This window comes from Macrobrachium nipponense, chromosome 24 (genome assembly GCF_015104395.2).
Source record: "Macrobrachium nipponense isolate FS-2020 chromosome 24, ASM1510439v2, whole genome shotgun sequence".
Lineage (NCBI taxonomy): Eukaryota > Metazoa > Arthropoda > Malacostraca > Decapoda > Palaemonidae > Macrobrachium > Macrobrachium nipponense.
This window is the reverse complement of record NC_061091.1, coordinates 76,843,207-76,860,953: the sequence shown is the minus strand read 5'-3', so window position 1 is coordinate 76,860,953 and position 17,747 is coordinate 76,843,207. Positions and strand designations below refer to the sequence as shown.

General features: G+C 37.8%; 4 long non-coding RNA genes across 4 annotated transcripts in view; 3 read left to right on the top strand and 1 right to left on the bottom strand.

The window, feature by feature from the left end:
- The window catches only part of LOC135205822 (uncharacterized), a 183,815-nt gene that overhangs the window by 131,761 nt on the left and 34,307 nt on the right, over positions 1 to 17,747 (bottom strand). The gene's annotated exons all lie outside the window — the stretch shown is intronic.
- Positions 452 to 3,301, top strand: LOC135205816 (uncharacterized). Its single transcript, XR_010312617.1, has 2 exons — positions 452 to 563; positions 2,963 to 3,301. It is a non-coding gene; the product is annotated as an uncharacterized LOC135205816 (long non-coding RNA).
- Positions 7,389 to 9,864, top strand: LOC135205814 (uncharacterized). Its single transcript, XR_010312615.1, has 2 exons — positions 7,389 to 7,670; positions 9,523 to 9,864. It is a non-coding gene; the product is annotated as an uncharacterized LOC135205814 (long non-coding RNA).
- On the top strand, positions 15,419 to 16,992 carry LOC135205813 (uncharacterized). Its single transcript, XR_010312614.1, has 2 exons — positions 15,419 to 15,916; positions 16,661 to 16,992. It is a non-coding gene; the product is annotated as an uncharacterized LOC135205813 (long non-coding RNA).

Genomic DNA, 17,747 nt, shown 5'->3' with positions numbered 1-17,747 from the left:
TGACCTACTGCTACAGTCACTGTTCCTCTGAGCAATTATGAAAAGCTATCTCTTCATGATGAAGACTACTGGGCTAACGAGGTGGAAGATGAAAGTTAACCTTGAAGATGCCATCATATGGACGACGAGTTCATCCACACGGGAACAAATGCTATGCAGGCCAGTCAGAGTTCTTGCTCGACTGTCCAAATTCTTGCTCGTGCTAAAAAAGCGACAATAGGTAGGAACCATCTCAGCCCAGACACCAACGAACGTAGAACTCAACTGGAAAAAAATAGATCACCCAGATGGGCCTATTCAAGAAAATGGACCTCATTACGATGACCGAAGTAATTTAGACTGAACTGAAGTGACGATTACAGAGACGAAGAGCAATTATATGTTAGCACAAGAAGTGACATTAAATGAATAAATATATTCACTGGCAACTTCTCCCTCCAAGACGGATTGGTCCAGGTATATATATATATATTTGGGGCGACAGTCTACTAGAAGGACGTCAAGAGAGCTCAAATCTCCTAAATCAGGTTGCAATTCTTCTCTGCTAATTCGCCATGAAGACGGTGAGACAATTTCTATTGTAACTTTGTGGTGGATGGCGTTTTTCATCTTGAATCTTCCAGAGATCTGATAATCTCCTTCAGGTGGAATATCAGTTTCATAATCTTGGGTAATATTCTTCACATAGTATCTGAAGATATTTTCATAAGTCTTCTTCCCTGCATTTATAAAGTGTCTTCAGATTCCCATAGGTGGCAATTCTCGTCAAAGTACCTAAAACGTAGGCGCACTGTAGGCATCACTTACGGTCCTTCGCAGCCTCCCTTGGGCCCCAGCTGCAACCCCTTTCATCCCTTTTACAGTATCTCCGTTCATATTTTTTTCTTCCATCTTACCTTCCAACTTCTTCTGACAATCGAATCTTCATTATTCTCTGCGCTGAATGACCTCGTAGGTCAAAGCTCTTTTATATTGCAAAATGTTACATTGCAAATTGACCCCTCGTCAGTCTTGTCTTTCACATCCATGTGAATTGGAGTTTCTTTTGATTAATTTCTGATTTAGTTACGATCCGTTTCAACAGCAGACCACACTGAAGACTGCATTCAAGATCTTGCTTAAGTTTGACCTTTGGTCTCGGCGAGTCCTCCATTTCATGTCCAGCCATCGTCTATTTTTCTATCAAGTTTCAGAATTATTCCTAAATCTGTCAAATCTTATGTTGGTGGAAGGTCTCACAGTAAGAATGGACGATTAACCAACCGTCAGATTTTAAAGTTCTGAAAATGAAGACTTTGCTATTAACAGAGACCTGAAATGGACCAGAACTAGGTGTAGGCCATTAAATTGACCGGTTAGCTCATCTGGCTGCGCGGTCCACATTGCACGAGCGACTCAAGACTTGAGATTCCGAGTACTTTAAGATTCTCGAGATCACCTTCGACTCTGGTAAGCTTTCTGTTTAAAGAACGTTGTTGGAACTCGCACTGAAACCTGTCAGTTGGTCGCTTTTTAGTTTTCTGCATAAGAAAACTTTCGTGTCGGCTTTGTCCGTCCGTCCACACTTTTTGTCCGCCCTCAGATCTTTAAGAACTAGCGAGGCTAGAGGGCTGCAAATTGGCATGTCGACCACACACCCTCTACTCATCACACACACCAAATTGCAGCCCTCTAGCTTCAGTAGTTTTGCATTTCTATTTAAGGTTAACGTCAACCATAATCGTGCGTCTGGCAACGTTATAGGACAGGCCACCACCACCCGGCCGTGGCTGAAAAGCTTCAATGGGTCCAGCTCATACAGAACTATTAAATTGCGCCGAATTTTTGTACTTGTCTCCATCGCAGAGTCTTTTTGTAGCAGAAAGTGGGACCTGTTGAAGAGCGGCTTTTTTCCGCTTTGCAACCAGAGACTAGAAAGATACTAAACACGTTCGCTTTCAGACCCTTTTGAGCCGAGTCTAGTGGCAGATATCGCTAATGACATTTTCCATTCGTGGAGAACCCTGTTACAATATCTACTACCAGCTCTCTAGTCGCCGCTGCAATTCCTCGCTCGTCTCAGTAACTCAGCGATGATGATTGCTACATACTGCACCCGAGTGTTTAATTTTATTTATCGAATTTGTTTATTTATTTTAGACGTGCGTATGAAGTACCCAGACAGACACATCAGTGCCTATGCCCCGTTGTTAAAAGCTTGAATATAAAGTCAGTGACCCCTTTGGTGGGCTTGTTGCACATGGATAGAGGCCATCTTCTGAATAATAATAATAATAATAATAATAATAATAATAATAATAATAATAATAATAATAATAATAATAATAATAATGGCCCCTGTGGGAGTGTTCCATATGAATAGGGTTCATCTTTTGAATAATAATAATAATAATAATAATAATAATAATAATAATAATAATAATAATAATAATAATAATAATAATAATAATAATAATAATAATGAAATACGAGGAGCTCCTCACGACAACATGATTGACATAAGCTAAATGAATGTTTACTTCGCTAGTAACGATAAACATAACACAGGCGTGGCTTGAGTGACCGTATTCATACAATCTCTGGGAACTGAGCAATTTTTATGTAATTCCCCAAACCAACTTTATAGTTAGTTTGATATTTGCCTTATGTACACAACAGTTTGCTTCTCCTTCTTAGACCATAAATTGATGATTAGAGATAAATTTTGTTTAGAGTCTATCGAGGTTGAAAGCGGTCTCAGTGAGATTTTGAAAACGAAGTCGCGATTTAGGTTGTTGAAGGGAATACGTATCGTGTCTCTTGTTTACATTCGCGAGGCGAGGCTGCTGCTTCTTTTTCTTCTCTCCCTCCTCCTCCTCTTCTTTTTATTCCTCCTCCTCCTTTTCCTCCTCCTCTTCTTCCTCCTCCTCCTCCTACTCTTCTTCTTCAAACTGATAATAAAGACCAATCGTCTTATTTCCAGATCGCGGTCGCCCTCTTCCTCCTATCGGCGATCTTCGCCGTGATGGCTGTGGCTCGCGCCATGCCGGAACCAGACCCCAACAGACGGTTCTTCTTCGGCGGAAGTCCCTACGGCTTCGGTGGCTACGGCTACAGGCCGTTCGGATACGGCTTCGGATACGGAGGATACGGTGGCCTTGGATTCGGTGGGTATGGTGGCTACAGCGGCTTCTTTGGCTGAGGAAGTGCTGGGCACAGAGACCCATTTTCTGCTCCTTGGCGAAACTCTGTTGTTCTTTCAGGAAACTACTAAATCAAAGTGGAGTGATTTTGTTGTATATCCAATAAATTGCCTTTTTAATCTGGTGTTTTCTCCCTAAGGGATCGATGACGTGACTGAGATGTATGCATTGATATGATTCCCTCAGAAACATACATATAAAACTTTATTTATATAAAACCTTATTCATATAAAACTCTAAATGAAAGGTCAAAATCACTTTAATTTTGTTCCATATATTTTATGCTGACAGATGTTTCACCCTATAAATTATGGCATTCTTCAGGGCTATGATTGCATTTTAGTAAAACTACACTCCAGTATATATGAACCGAGATTCTAAACATCCAGTAAGTTCCTGGAGATTGGAAATAGAATATAGAAAATACAGGCCCAAAGGCCAAGCAAGAGCTGGAGCCTATGATGGGGTCATGCAGCACTGAAAGGGAAACAGAGTGGGAAGATAACAAAGGTGTAACAGGAGGAAGACCTCAAGGCAGTTGCACCATAGAGTGAAAAGGTTTGAAAGGTGTAACAGGAGGAAGACCTCAAGGCAGTTGCACCATAGAGTGAAAAGGTTTGAAAGGTGTAACAGGAGGAAGACCTCAAGGCAGTTGCACCATAGAGTGAAAAGGTTTGAAAGGTGTAACAGGAGGAAGACCTCAAGGTAGTTGCACCATAAAACAGTCGTTGAGGAAAGTAAGATGGAGGAAAGAGAATAGGAACGGACATACAGCAAAAGGAATGAAAGGGGTTGCAGCTACTGGCTAAAGTGACGCCACAAAGAAACATAAGTAATGTCAACAGTGCACTGTGTGAGTTGCATTGACGGCACTAACCCTTTGCGGATTGTATACAACGAATCAGAAGCGGCAGATTGACTCAAGAGATGCAAAGTTGTCAAATGTAGACCTCCAGCTTACTCTGGGATGCCTGCAACATTTTCCCTTCACACATGAGTTATAAACATTATATTCCTAACATAGATTAAAACTTTGCTAAAATCTATGGTCAAATACCGCCTTGTTTCGCCAACGAAAATTAACATGAATACGCTATATTTTGTTAGAAATAATTGTTCTGTACTGTTTAACATGTACATTATTTATTCTTTACATTTTCATTCTAAAAAATAAATCATAAGTATCCCATCCTAAAATCCCCGTATCTTTAACTCCAAGCGAAACACTTTTTCAGACCTTTTTAGGTTTTTCCATAGGGCTTTCCTACCCCCCCAACAACAACAACAACAACAACAAAGTAGTTAGTAGGGTTACTCCCAGAATAAGCAAAAAATCAAACAAGTGGGAGAAGCACCGTGAGAAATATCAGTTTATTTGATCAACGGTGGTGAGGACCAAAGTCGATCATACAAATAAGGAAGACATAAACAAGGAGTCGCTTAACAGAATTTTAAGATGACATATTTTTTTCAAAAAACCTTGGCACCAAGGTCCTTTATTCCTCAAACCGTTGGGCTGCGGAACAGTCTCCCTGAGGAGACCTTAAAAGTTCAACCGAAGACGCAACGCATTCTACCCTTAAATAATTATCCTTGTTCCGTATCTTAATATTTACTTACATTTTTAGCTATTCATTTATTAATATGTTAAATCATTTATTCTTTTTCAATGTGATCTTTTCTTGATGTACTTCCTGTTTCCTTCTGGTACTTCCTTCACACGAGTACCATATCCATAGGTAGATTGAATGTCAAGTCAGTGACCCCTTTGGTGGCCTTGTTCCATATGAATAGGGGTCATCTTCTAAAAAATAATAATAATAATAATAATAATAATAATAATAATAATAATAATAATAATAATAATAATAACAACTTTATTAAAAGTAATGGCTACTTCAGCATTCAGATTCTTCTCTATTTCTATAATAGCGGTTCTACAAGCGTAATGCTGCTGAAATAGCCATTAACCTTTAATGAAGTATGCTTGAGAGAGGGTCTGCTTCCTAAATAATAATAATAATAATAATAATAATAATAATAATAATAATAATAATAATAATAATAATAATAATAATAATAATAAAAGGCTCAGAAATAAGGACACTGCTCTTGCATACATTGGTAGTTTGACCTGCGACTATGAATTAGGCACTGCACAGAATATGCTTTATGCATAAAATGATTTATTGAATATAGTAGACTGCCAAGCCAGGCACTACTTACGGTACTCCGGCAATTTACAAGTTACGACCACGAAAAGAGGGAGTTGGAGTGGTTGGACAGCAAGGTCAAAAGAATCCAGACAATGAGGGAGATGAAGGAAAGGATCTAAAGGTGGAAGTGGCAGATAACCCCACAGTGGCACGCAGCAAAGAAAGAGGCTAATTAATAAGTGGGTGTAGGTGGGGTGGGGGGAAGGACGATGCAAACACCCTTCAGTAACGCCTACAGTCCACCACGTAAGGTGAACTCGATGGAGTGAGTATTTCGAACAAGGCGTGACCAGACCTCCAGCCTACTTGGGGCGCATGCTAAAATCTACGGTCAAATAGGGCGTTGTTTCGCCAACGAAAATTAAAATAAAAACGTTATATTTCATTGGAAATAATTGTCCCGTACTGTTTAACATGCGCATTATTTATTTTTTTACATTTTCATTCTAATAAACAAATTATAAATAGCCCATCCTAACATTCCTGTATCTTTAACTCAACGCGAAACGCCTTTTTCAGACATTTTTAGGCTTTCCCATAGACCTTTCCTACCCCCGAAACAAGAACATCATCAACAAAGTAGTTTGTAAGGCTTACTCCCCGAGTAAGCGAAAATGGTAGCGAATCTGTTGCCGAGTACAAGCTAAGTACAACAGAGCAAAGAAGTACTTTTCTGCTCTACTAAACAGCGACTCCAACAGATGTCCAAGACTGGGACCTCGTCAGGAGAATTTCTGTGAGAATAGTGCTTTAATTTCATATAAGCTCCAAGTCTTCTAGCTTAAGTGACAAAGAAAAAGTGCTTTTTGCTCAACTATGAGTTTTTTCCCCATTTTCTTAATTTATTTTTGCCATTAGGCTTTGTAGCATTTTCGTGTCACCTTGAATTCTTGGTTTTTCAAAACTGTTCGCTTGGCAAGACTGGGAATGGAATGGAATGGAATATAAAACTTAGGCTAAAGGCCAAGAGCTCGGATGGAGCAAGTACTTCGAAAAATGGCAGTGACGATGTAACAAGTGTGTCTGTCCAGGTATGTAAGGGACTCCTTGATCATGGAAAGGTGCCACAGGAATATGAAGAAGGATATGTTATTGCTTTTAACTTGGAGTTTAGATCTTTGCTGGTGATGCACGTGATTGAGCGTTTTATATTTAAGGAAGGTGACATGCTCTCATGAAATGGAATTTTAGAGAGATGAAACCAGGGCAGTTTTTGAAAACATTACCACAGATGAATCACTTGACGGCTTTTGAGAACACTGACAGACTGTTAACAAACAATACCAGGTACACTTAAACGAAAACTTGTTGAAGCAATCTTAATTCAAAACTCTAGAATAATTTACACTTTTTTCTCGGCCACAAAAAAAGTGGCGAGTGTACTTTGGCTCTTTAAAGATGTAAACAATACCAACCTGATTTTTTATTTGTTTAAACTGAGACTAAGAAGGTAATTTCGTTGTTTCTCATTTTGTTATGAAAAACATTTTTCTAAACAATCTTGTTCAGAGGAGAAAGGGGGGGAAGGTCCCCTCGAAAGGCAAATGAATTTCATTGTCGGGCCTTTTGTGCGTTTAATAAATCATGTATTCATGAAAATGCGTTTTGTGCGTTTAATAAATCGTGTATTCATAAAAATGCGTAATTTATGAAATATAAACAAGCGTAGTTTGACTTTGTGTATTGCAAGTGCACACATTGGCACACTGAATATACATGTGTGCGTATCTATGCGCATTGCAGAGGCGTACCCACTGACGCATAGGGGCTTGCCAAGTATGCGCTCCTTGAGGGAAAAAAAAAAAAGGAATACATAATCCTAACCTGGGAAGCCCAGTATCGCATCACCCTTGGCAAAAAAGTTGTCTTACAAGGCAGGAGAGGGTTTTGACCTCTATCCGTTTCTTATGAAACTCGGAATTATACACGACCTCTCACTGGCAACTCTTTCTCCGGAAGGAATTCCTGAACGAATATATTATTTATTTAACGTCTTTGAAAGGATAACTGCGGAGATCCCTGTGAGAGACGAGGCGAAAGAAAGTAGAGCTAAGAAGAGAGAGAGAGAGAGAGAGAGAGAGAGAGAGAGAGAGAGAGAGAGAGAGAGAGAGAGAGAGAGGTTCAGGAACGACTGCTATTGGCAACCAGAGCCCAGAAGAACGCTCGAGTATATATAGAGGCGGCTTCCAAGTCCAGGACAAGCAGAGTTCTGTGCCCTCGACATCCCAAGAAGCAGCAGACGATTCTCTCCTGATTGTTCATCATGAAATCGGTGAGTTTGACTCTGTGGGACCTCGTTCATTGATACACGAAGCAAACATGAGTCTCCTTGAACGGTTCTCTTAAGACTCTGAACAGATTAGGTTACCCTACAGGGAATATTGTTAATTTCAGTGTGACCCAAAGCAGCAGAGACTGTCGCAGATTCAGTTTTTGCAGTTTTTAAAAATTCAACTCCCTTCCCTGACCACTTGTAAATTCACTGACGAACAAGACTGGAATAAGCCACAAAATACTCTTTCCTTGCATTTTGCATCCCCTTGGCTTGCCCATCAGAAATATTCTTATAAAATGGAGAGGGAAAGGTTGCTCATCTTTGTCCAAATCCTCCATGAGAGATATAGGTATTTTGTTTTTCTTTGTCGACGGATTCTTCGGAGATTCCCGAAAGGAATGGTTGATTCCTGAAGGGAATGGAAGATGGAAAATTCCTGAAGGTTAAGTTAGTTTACTGAAAGGAATGGAGATCCCTCAAAGGAATGGGAGTTTCTTGAAGGGAATGGAAGATTCTTGATTCAGAGAAGGAGGAAGATTTTGAGAAGCTCGACTGGATCAAACGATTTAGCCAGAGGTTTAATGGAACTTATTGTCAAGTCACCAGTTCACGTCGAAGTGTTTCTAGGATGAAATATTTTGTTCATCTGCTTTCATTTCTTCATTAATTTCAGGACTTCTTTAGCTATACACAGCTCAGTTACTTCTCTTATTAGTCATCCTTAATAGCAAATTCATTTATGAGAAACTTAAGCTATCTATATTTGTTTGGTTTGAACCCCCAAAAATTCTGTGTATAAAAAAAACTATTTTACAGGACTTCGGGAGGCATATGTCCGAAGTGTAACCGCGTACTGTACCTTCCCTGAGAAAGCGGGACGCATTATCTTAAAAACTAACCATAGATTCTTCTCTTGGACTAACCTAACCTAACGTAACCTAACCTAGGGGGCCAATACTAGTATATCTCTCAATATTTTGCGGGAGACGACGGGTGATTTGTCTGTCCATCCGCACTTTTTCTGTCCGCCCTCATATCTTACTAACTGCCGAGGCTAGAGGGCTGCAAATTGGTGCGTTGATCATCCACCCTCCAGTCATCAAACATACCAAATTGCAGCCCTCTAGAGCCTCAATAGTTTTTATTTGATCTAAGGTTAAAGTTATTCATGATCGTGTGTCTGGCAACGATATGGAGAAGGCCACTATAGGGCCGTGGTTAAGTTTTCATGGACCACGGCTCATACAGCATTATACCGAGATCACAGATATATATTTATTTCCCGTTGCCTTGATCATACGCTGTTCAGAAAACTCGATTGGGCGGAAGGCATTTTTTTTTACTTGTTTATTGCTTGTACTGACGTATTCCAAATATTGTATACTAGTTCGGACATCAGCAGCTAATCTTAGTAATCATCTCTGGCAGTGGTTGCTGCACAATATTTTCTCTGAGATTTATTCCTTTTGCGACTAGGCTCTGGAATACTGTGATCTTCATAAACTTGTAGCTGGGTTGCCAGAACCTCGTAATTCCGATGCTTTTCACCTTATACGTGATTTATCTGTCTTATGTACGTCAGTTGGCTCATTATCTAATTAGATTTATTTTATTTCTCTTCCTAAACCACTAAACTGATGATCAGAGATAGTTTTATATTCAGTCTTGGGGGAAGATCCCATGGCTAAGAGATTTTAACATTATGTCTGTTGTTTACATTCGAGAGACAACGCCTTATTCTTCTTCTTCTGCTCCTTTTTTCTTTTTCTATATTCTTCTTAGTCGTATATATCATCTTAGTTGTTGGCATTCTTCTGTTTAAACTGATGATCGTCTATCTCATCGGCAGGTCGCCTTCGCCCTCCTGCTCCTGGTGGCTATCTTCGCCTTCATGGAAGTGGCTCAAGCCATGCCGGAGCCAGAGCCAGTGCCAGTGCCAGATCCTCACCGAGGCTTTTATGGATACCGCCCCTGGGGCTTTGGGGGTTACGGATACAGGCCCTGGGGCGGATACTGGGGCTGATCCACTTGCCTGACGAAGGTCACGGAAGCTGCCCTGACGATCGTAAGTTCCTCCCTCTAGAGAAATCAATCGGTTTTTGGAAACTTCAACAAACAAAGTCTTTTCTCGATTACAAAACATTGTTATGTCTCTCTTCTCTTCCAAATAAACGCTCATGTTTCTCATAAATCTGGTTTAGTACAATACTCCTATATGTTGGTATGTAGTATGACTTAAAAGTATATAGATAAGTATATTGTGACGAAGTGCCAAGTATCTAGTTACTACACTTATCAATCATTAAATGAGTACCTCACAACAGCCAGACACCTGAACCTTCATCACAGGTAAAATATGACTGAATACTCTAAAGGTAACAGTGATCCCTTAAAAAATTTACCAGTATTGCAGAAAATCAGACTAAGGTCAATAAAAAGGGTGTGAGGTAATCTCATATGTAATCAAATTAATTAAAGAGCATCACTCCATCAACAACTTTAAAAGTCCAAGTATTTCCCTGATTTCAGAAGTCTAAGTACTTCCCTGGTTCTAACTCATTTCAAGTAAATTGAAGGAAAACAGCTCAATTACCACTCTATGTTTCTACATAAACATAAATATAATCACTTACATATACTGGTGAAAAAGAAAACACTAAATTCACAATATCAGAAAAATTTACTGTTACTTGAAAACATAGCAAAGTTTAATTAATTCTTGAATCAATTGAGTAAAATTAATCAAAATTAATTTATTACAAAATTCAGGAAAATTGTTAATTAATTCAGTCAAAATTTAAGTGTTAGATAATAATTAAAGTTTGGAAATTAATTTACAAGTGCTAAACAACAATAAAACTTGAAAAGAATTCTAAGTAAATGCAAATTAATTCACAAGTGTTAAATTCAATTAAATGTGCAACGATTGATTGATGAAAACTATTAAGTCGATCATATTTGAATGCAAATGAAAACACAGAAAAAGGTGTAAAATACCAAAATTGTAAAAAGCATTAATCATACAGAACATAAAATAAAAACACACTCTTCAATAAGAAAATGGATAAATGCACAAAAAATCAGTTCAATAAGAAAATGGATAAATGCACAAAAAAATCACTTCAATAAGAAAATGGATAAATGCAAAAAAAAATCACTTTAATAAGAAAATGGATAAAAGCACAAAAAATCACTTCAAATGAAACAAACACAAAACAACAACACATTACCTTGGTACCAATTGTTTCTGTTGCAGCAAGTTTCACAATTTCACCACACAATTCACAATATTTCAAAAGAGAAAAGGCGCTGTTACACAATTTTACAATGTTTGTTCAGATACCACAAAAAGCACTAAATTATACTAAATAACTCTAAGAAATCCGAAATCTAAAAGTTACGAGTGACCAATGACTAAGTATAAAATTTTTACGTTACGTTAATATGAAATCAAAAGTGGCACGAGAGAGAGAGAGAGAGAGAGAGAGAGAGAGAGAGAGAGAGAGAGAGAGAGATCTACACCAGGGATTCAAAGTTTGTAATGAATCTTTCTTTTCCTACGGAAGCTGAACAGTGGATTTCGTACAAAATGTTTTGGGGCAGAGAGACAGTTACTTTCAAAAAAATTCTCTTTCAAAACACTATCTAAAGAGGAATTGGAATTACAATCACAAATAACATTTATTATTACGTGATTTAGGATGATAAAAGTATTCTAATGTGTAAGCGATAATGATGTCATTCCCCAAAGATGACGTATGCTTAAACTGAAGGTTCTAGAACGACCTAACGAAAAGATGATGCAGTACCATAGGAATAGGGTGAAATCTTCACGTGTCTTCTTGACAAAGACATACACGTATGAAACCAGTCCTGTACGTAGTATGTTCAACAGACATACTCGTCTGCAACAGAAGATCAGACGTGTTGACATGTTATGAAAACAAAACGGAGACCTAGAGTTCCTCTATATCTGAGGTGTTGACATATTATGGAAACAATTTCTATCTTGGAATGGACAAAGTTAATCTCTCTCTTTTTACATTCTAAGTTATATTAACTGTTACATTATGTTATGTGAAATCTGAACATACATTTTTAGACATCCTATAACTCTAAGCTAAATAAGGAATCTGAAAATGTTGAGAAACTCTTTTATATAACATTTCATACAGTCAAAGAGAATATATATGCGTTATGAAAGTAGCAGCATATAATAATATATTTATATGTATGTTTTTTTTCTAATTTGGAGAACTTTCTTTAGAAGTATACAAAGGGAAATATGGAAATATAAAACGTTGCGAAGCAAAAGAAAGACAGACCTGAGATAATATTGTGAGGACCCATATGCCTTTATAGAATGGAACACTAAGGTGAGGCAGCTAAGGCTTGTTGCTAACAACTGCAAGAGAGGCAGCAACTGCAGGCTCTGTGAAGGGTTTGGATGCAACTGACGCAAAATTCTCCTCACCCATGATAAGGTAACAGATGTACAGAGAGAAGTTTTAAATTTCTTATTATTATTATTAATTAATTAATAAAAAGGGCAGAATTAACTGGTATTATCAGTACTAAAATTATGAAATATATAAATTTTATTCTGATTGTATTTAGATACGTATATATCCGGAGACTGCAATGGGATTGTAGATAGTGATCTCCGCTACAAAATCGTTAATACAGTATTAATGATTTTGAAGAGATCACTATCTACAATGCCGTTGTAGTCTCTGGATGTATATCAAAATACAATCAGAAAAAGATATAGTGTATATTTCATATATTTACTTCTCATCCTTAATAGCAAATTCATTTATGAGAAACTTAACATTCAAAATACCACAAGACCACCATGAATACATACCAATTAATTAGCATCCTCGCAGATTATGAAAGACGAATTGTCAGAAAAAATAGAGAAAATTCTTTATAAGATAAATTCAGTTAACTCTGCCATTCCTATTAATAAGACATATATCTGAGAAGGTCTGTTTCCTGCTTATAATATTATTTTTATTATTCAGAAGATGAACCCAATTCGTATGGAACAAGCCCGCCAAAGGGGCCACAGACTTGAAATTAAAAACTCCCACGGAATATTATGGTGCTTATTTGAAGGAAGTAACAGACGGTAACAGGAGGTCATAACAGTGCTGGAAATGCTGGATAGACCAGACGGTGCTGGAAAGTGCTGGACACGCCAGAGGGTGCTGGAAAGCGCTGCATAGACCAGTGTGCTGGAAAGTTCAAGACAGACCAATAGGTGCTGGAAAGTCCTGCATAGACCAGAATGTGATGGAAAGTCCTGCATAGACCAGAGGGTGTTGGAAAAGGGATAGCTAGTCCAGAGGGTGCTGGAAAGCGCTGGTAAGACCAGAGGGTGCTGGAAAGTGCTGGTCAGACCAGAGGATGCTGGAAAAGGGGTGGATAGACCAGAGGGTGTTGGAAAGGACTGGATAAACCAGAGGATGCTGGAAAGGGATGGATAGACCAGAGGATGCTGGAAAAGGATGGATAGCCCAGAGGATGCTGGAAAGGGATGGATAGCCCAGAGGATGCTGGAAAGGGATGGATAGACCAGAGGATGCTGGAAAGGACTGGATAAACCAGAGGATGCTGGAAAGAGATGGATAGACCAGAGGATGCTGGAAAAGGATGGATAGACCAGAGGATGCTGGAAAAGGATGGTTAGACCAGAGGGTGTTGGAAAGCGCTGATGACACCAGAGGGTGCTGGAAACTACTGGGTAGAACATTGGATAGGCCAGCAGGTGTTAGAAAGCGCTGGGTAGACCAGAGGGTGCTGGAAACTACTGGGTAGAACACTGGATAGGCCAGCAGGTGCTAGAAAGCGCTGGATAGACCAGAGGGCGCTGGAAAGCACTGGTTGATAGGCCAGAGGATGACGGAAATCGCTGGATAGACCAGAGGTTTCTGGAAAGCGCTGATAAGACCAGAAATGCTGGAAAGCACATGACAGACCTAAAGGTGCTGGAAAGGGCTGGATAGACAAGAGGGTGCTGGAAGGTACTGGATAGACCAGAGGGTGCTGGAAGGTACGGGATAGACCAGTGGGTGCTGGAAAGGGCTGGATAGACAAGAGGGTGATGGAAAGCGCAGCATAGACCAGAGGGTGCTGGAAAGGGCTGGATAGATAAGAGGGTGATTGAAAGCGCAGAATAGACCAGAGGGTGCTGGAAGGTACTGGATAGACCAGAGGGTGCTGGAAGGTACTGGATAGACAAGAGGGTGATGGAAAGCACAGAATAGACCAGAGGGTGCTGGAAAGGGCAGGATAGATAAGAGGGTGATTGAAAGCGCAGAATAGACCAGAGGGTGCTGGAAGGTACTGGATAGACCAGAGGGTGCTGGAAAGGGCTGGATAGACCAGAGGATGATGAAAAGCGCTGGCTGGTTGGGATCAGTGAGGTGCTGGAAGAGAGGGCCCTGATACACAGGCAGCTTCAGGCAGCACAGAGCAGAACTGGAAAGTTGCTCGAGATACTTGTCAACAGGTGAATGAAACAGATGATGATGATGATGATGATGATGTGATGAGTCTTAACTTTAACAAAGGCGCCTTCATCATCAATCCACAAATCAGCCTTTCAAAGACGAATCTCACAGTAACTGTTGTTTTCTTTTTCTCTGGAACCACTCCCATGTAAGACAGAGGGGAATGGCGAAGTGAGAGAGAGAGAGAGAGAGAGAGAGAGAGAGAGAGAGAGAGAGAGAGATTGGGCAGCTGATGAGACTATTCTGTAGATATTTTGCATAGGCACAAAAACTTCATTCCAGATTTTGTATCTAAGGAATTGAAGCGGCTACCAAAGTTATTTACTATCATTTCTCATTTTAAGGAAATCTAAGATTAAAAAACAAACAACCTTTATGTATCTTATATATATAGATAATAGATTATTATATATATGGATATATAGATATTATTATCTTTAAAGATATTATATATGTTATATATAATTCTATATATATATATATATATAAACATATTATAATCTATATATATATATATAATATTATATATATATATATGATATATATATATATTATATAGATAATATATAATATATATAGATAGATATATATATATAATTTATATCATATATATATATATATATTATATTAACTATATATATACCATAAAGGTTCTGTTTAATATCTTAGATTTCCTTAAAATGAGAAATGATAGTAAATAACTTTGGTAGCCGCTTCAATTTCCTTAGATACACATCTGGAGGAATGAAGTTTTTGTGCCTATGCAAAATATCTACGAATAGTCTCATCAGCTGCCCCAATCTCTCTCTCTCTCTCTCTCTCTCTATATATATATATATATATATATAGTATATATATATATATATACTATATATATATACTATATATATATATATTATATATATATATATACATATATATATATAGATATATATATATATATATATATATATATATATCTATATATATATATGTATATATATATATATATATATATATATATATATATATATATATATATATATATATATATCTATATATATATATATATATATATATATATATATATATATATATATATATATATATATATATATATATATAGATATATATATATATATATATATATATATATATATATATATATATATATATATATATATATATATATATATATGTCTTATATATGTAAATTTAGGTATGTGTGTGTGTGTTTGTGTGGGTGTGTGCATACGCATTATAATTGCATGACTGGCTAACTTAAATGGAACTACGAGAGTGGTTCGAAAAAAAAAAACAATACCAAAATATCACCTGGGAAGCCCTGTTGCCTCAGCCTCAGCAAAAAAGTTGTCCTAGAGGACAGAGCAAAAGAATTTTGACCTCTTTTTCTTTCTTAGTTTCTCGTTCGCAGTTCGGCCTCCAGAGGGACATAAGAACGAGTAAAATATTATTTAACGTCGACGTCTTTGAAAGGAAAACTTGAAAGGATTCTTGTGGCCATTGTTGCCCGCCAAACGCGGGAGACGAGGCGAAAGAAATTTCGAAAATAGGTCTAAAAAGAGAGACCAGTTTTGGAACGACGTCTACTGGCAACCAGAACCAAGAGGAACGGCCCGAGTATAAATAGAGGCGGCTTCCAAGTCCAGGACAAGCTGAGTTCTGTGCCCTCGACATCTCAAGAAGCAGCAGACGACTCTCCTCAGATTGTTCATCATGAAATCGGTGAGTTTGACTCTGTGGGACCTCGTTGATTGATACACAAGTCTCTATTAGAAAGGTTCTCATAGACTGAAACGACAAGACTACTGTGCAGGGAATATTGTTGTAACTCTCAACTTGTTTGTGATATAGAAGCAACAGACTACTGAATTCTTTGGGGCAGGTTTTAGTGTAATGTGGACGCAGCCTAACTCTCCTAGAAGAAGTGTTGCTATTTCTCTGAAATGACTTATTTAGAATTTTGGCAATGTAGTTCAATTAGCTCTTGGTCCAGAGTGCCAAATACCCTCAATTTTGATCATCACTTGCACTCAGATCCTCCAAGATCTGCTTTTCTCTGAGGTCTATTGCTGTTGTGACTAAATTGTGGAATAAATATCTTAATCTTGTAGAAGAATCGCTGAGACTTTAGAAGTCAAAGCTCGTCCTTAAATCTTCTTTTTGTTGAGCATTAGAACGAGTCTCACTTCTCGTTTTATTTATTACTTGTATCTATAATACTTTATGATCTCAATCGTTTAATTGTTATTTACCTTCATAGACAAAAAATCAATGACAGACAATTTTCTCTCAGTCATGAAGGTAAATTTCATCCTGAAAACAGCCGTTTACACTTTGAAAACGTAGTCGCAGTCTAGCATGAGTTAAGTATATATCATCTCAGTTGTTGACATTCCCGAGACGATGATTTTTTTTCTTCTTCTTCTTCTTCTGTTTAAACTGATGATCTTTTTGTCTCATCGGCAGGCCGCCTTCGCCCTCCTGCTCCTGGTGGCTCTCTTCGCCTTCATGGAAGTGGCTGAAGCCATGCCGGAGCCAGAGCCGGTGCCAGGTCCTCACGGGTTTTATGGATACCGCCCCTGGGGCTTCGGAGGCTACGGATACAGGCCCTGGGGAGGATATTGGGGCTGATCCACTTGCCTGACGAAGGCCACGGAAGCTGCTTTGACGATCGCAAGTTCCTCCCTCTGGAACTATCAATAGGATTTTGGAAACTTCAACAAACAAAGTCTTCTCTCTAATTCCAAACAGTGTAGTGTCTTTCTTCTTTCCAAATAAATGCTCATGTTTCTTATAAACCAGTTTTAATACTATGCTCCTTTCTGTCGGTTGGTACTACATGCCTGCCTTATGAGTATATGCATGTATATATATATATATATATATATATATATATATATATATAATATATATATATATATATATATATATAGATAAATCATATTACTTCTCCTCAAGTTTCCATTTCGATGAAAAGTAAAAAAAAAAAAATATATGAATACACGAATAAAGCTATATTTAGCATAAACTGAAGTCGACTTAGCAGAAAACGAAAGAACCAGAAACTGGGAAAAGAAGAAGATAATAACCACAGAGAAATATAAAAATGAAGGATCAGAACGTCACAAGAAGAACGAGGACACAAAATAAGTGAATGAAAGATCCGAAGAAGAGTAGATAATGAGTTATTGATAATTACCTAAAATGAATCTGCAGATGAGAATGGGTCACATATGTGATGAAGTGAATATATAGAAGAGACAGTAAGAGGCTGTAAAATAAAAATAAATCATTAAGATTATTTGTTGGTAAAAATGAGCCAAAGTTGCGAATATATATTTATATAATATAAATATTTATTCTGATGACCAATTGAAAGAAGTGACAAAAAGTAATAGGAAATACAGAAAGAAGTGATAAGTTATTGGAAAATAAAAATAAATAACAATTATTATCATTATTATTCAGAATACAAACCTTAATTCATATGGAACAAGCCCACCAAAGGGGCCATAGACTTGAAATTCAAGCTTCCAATGAGGATGGTGTTCAT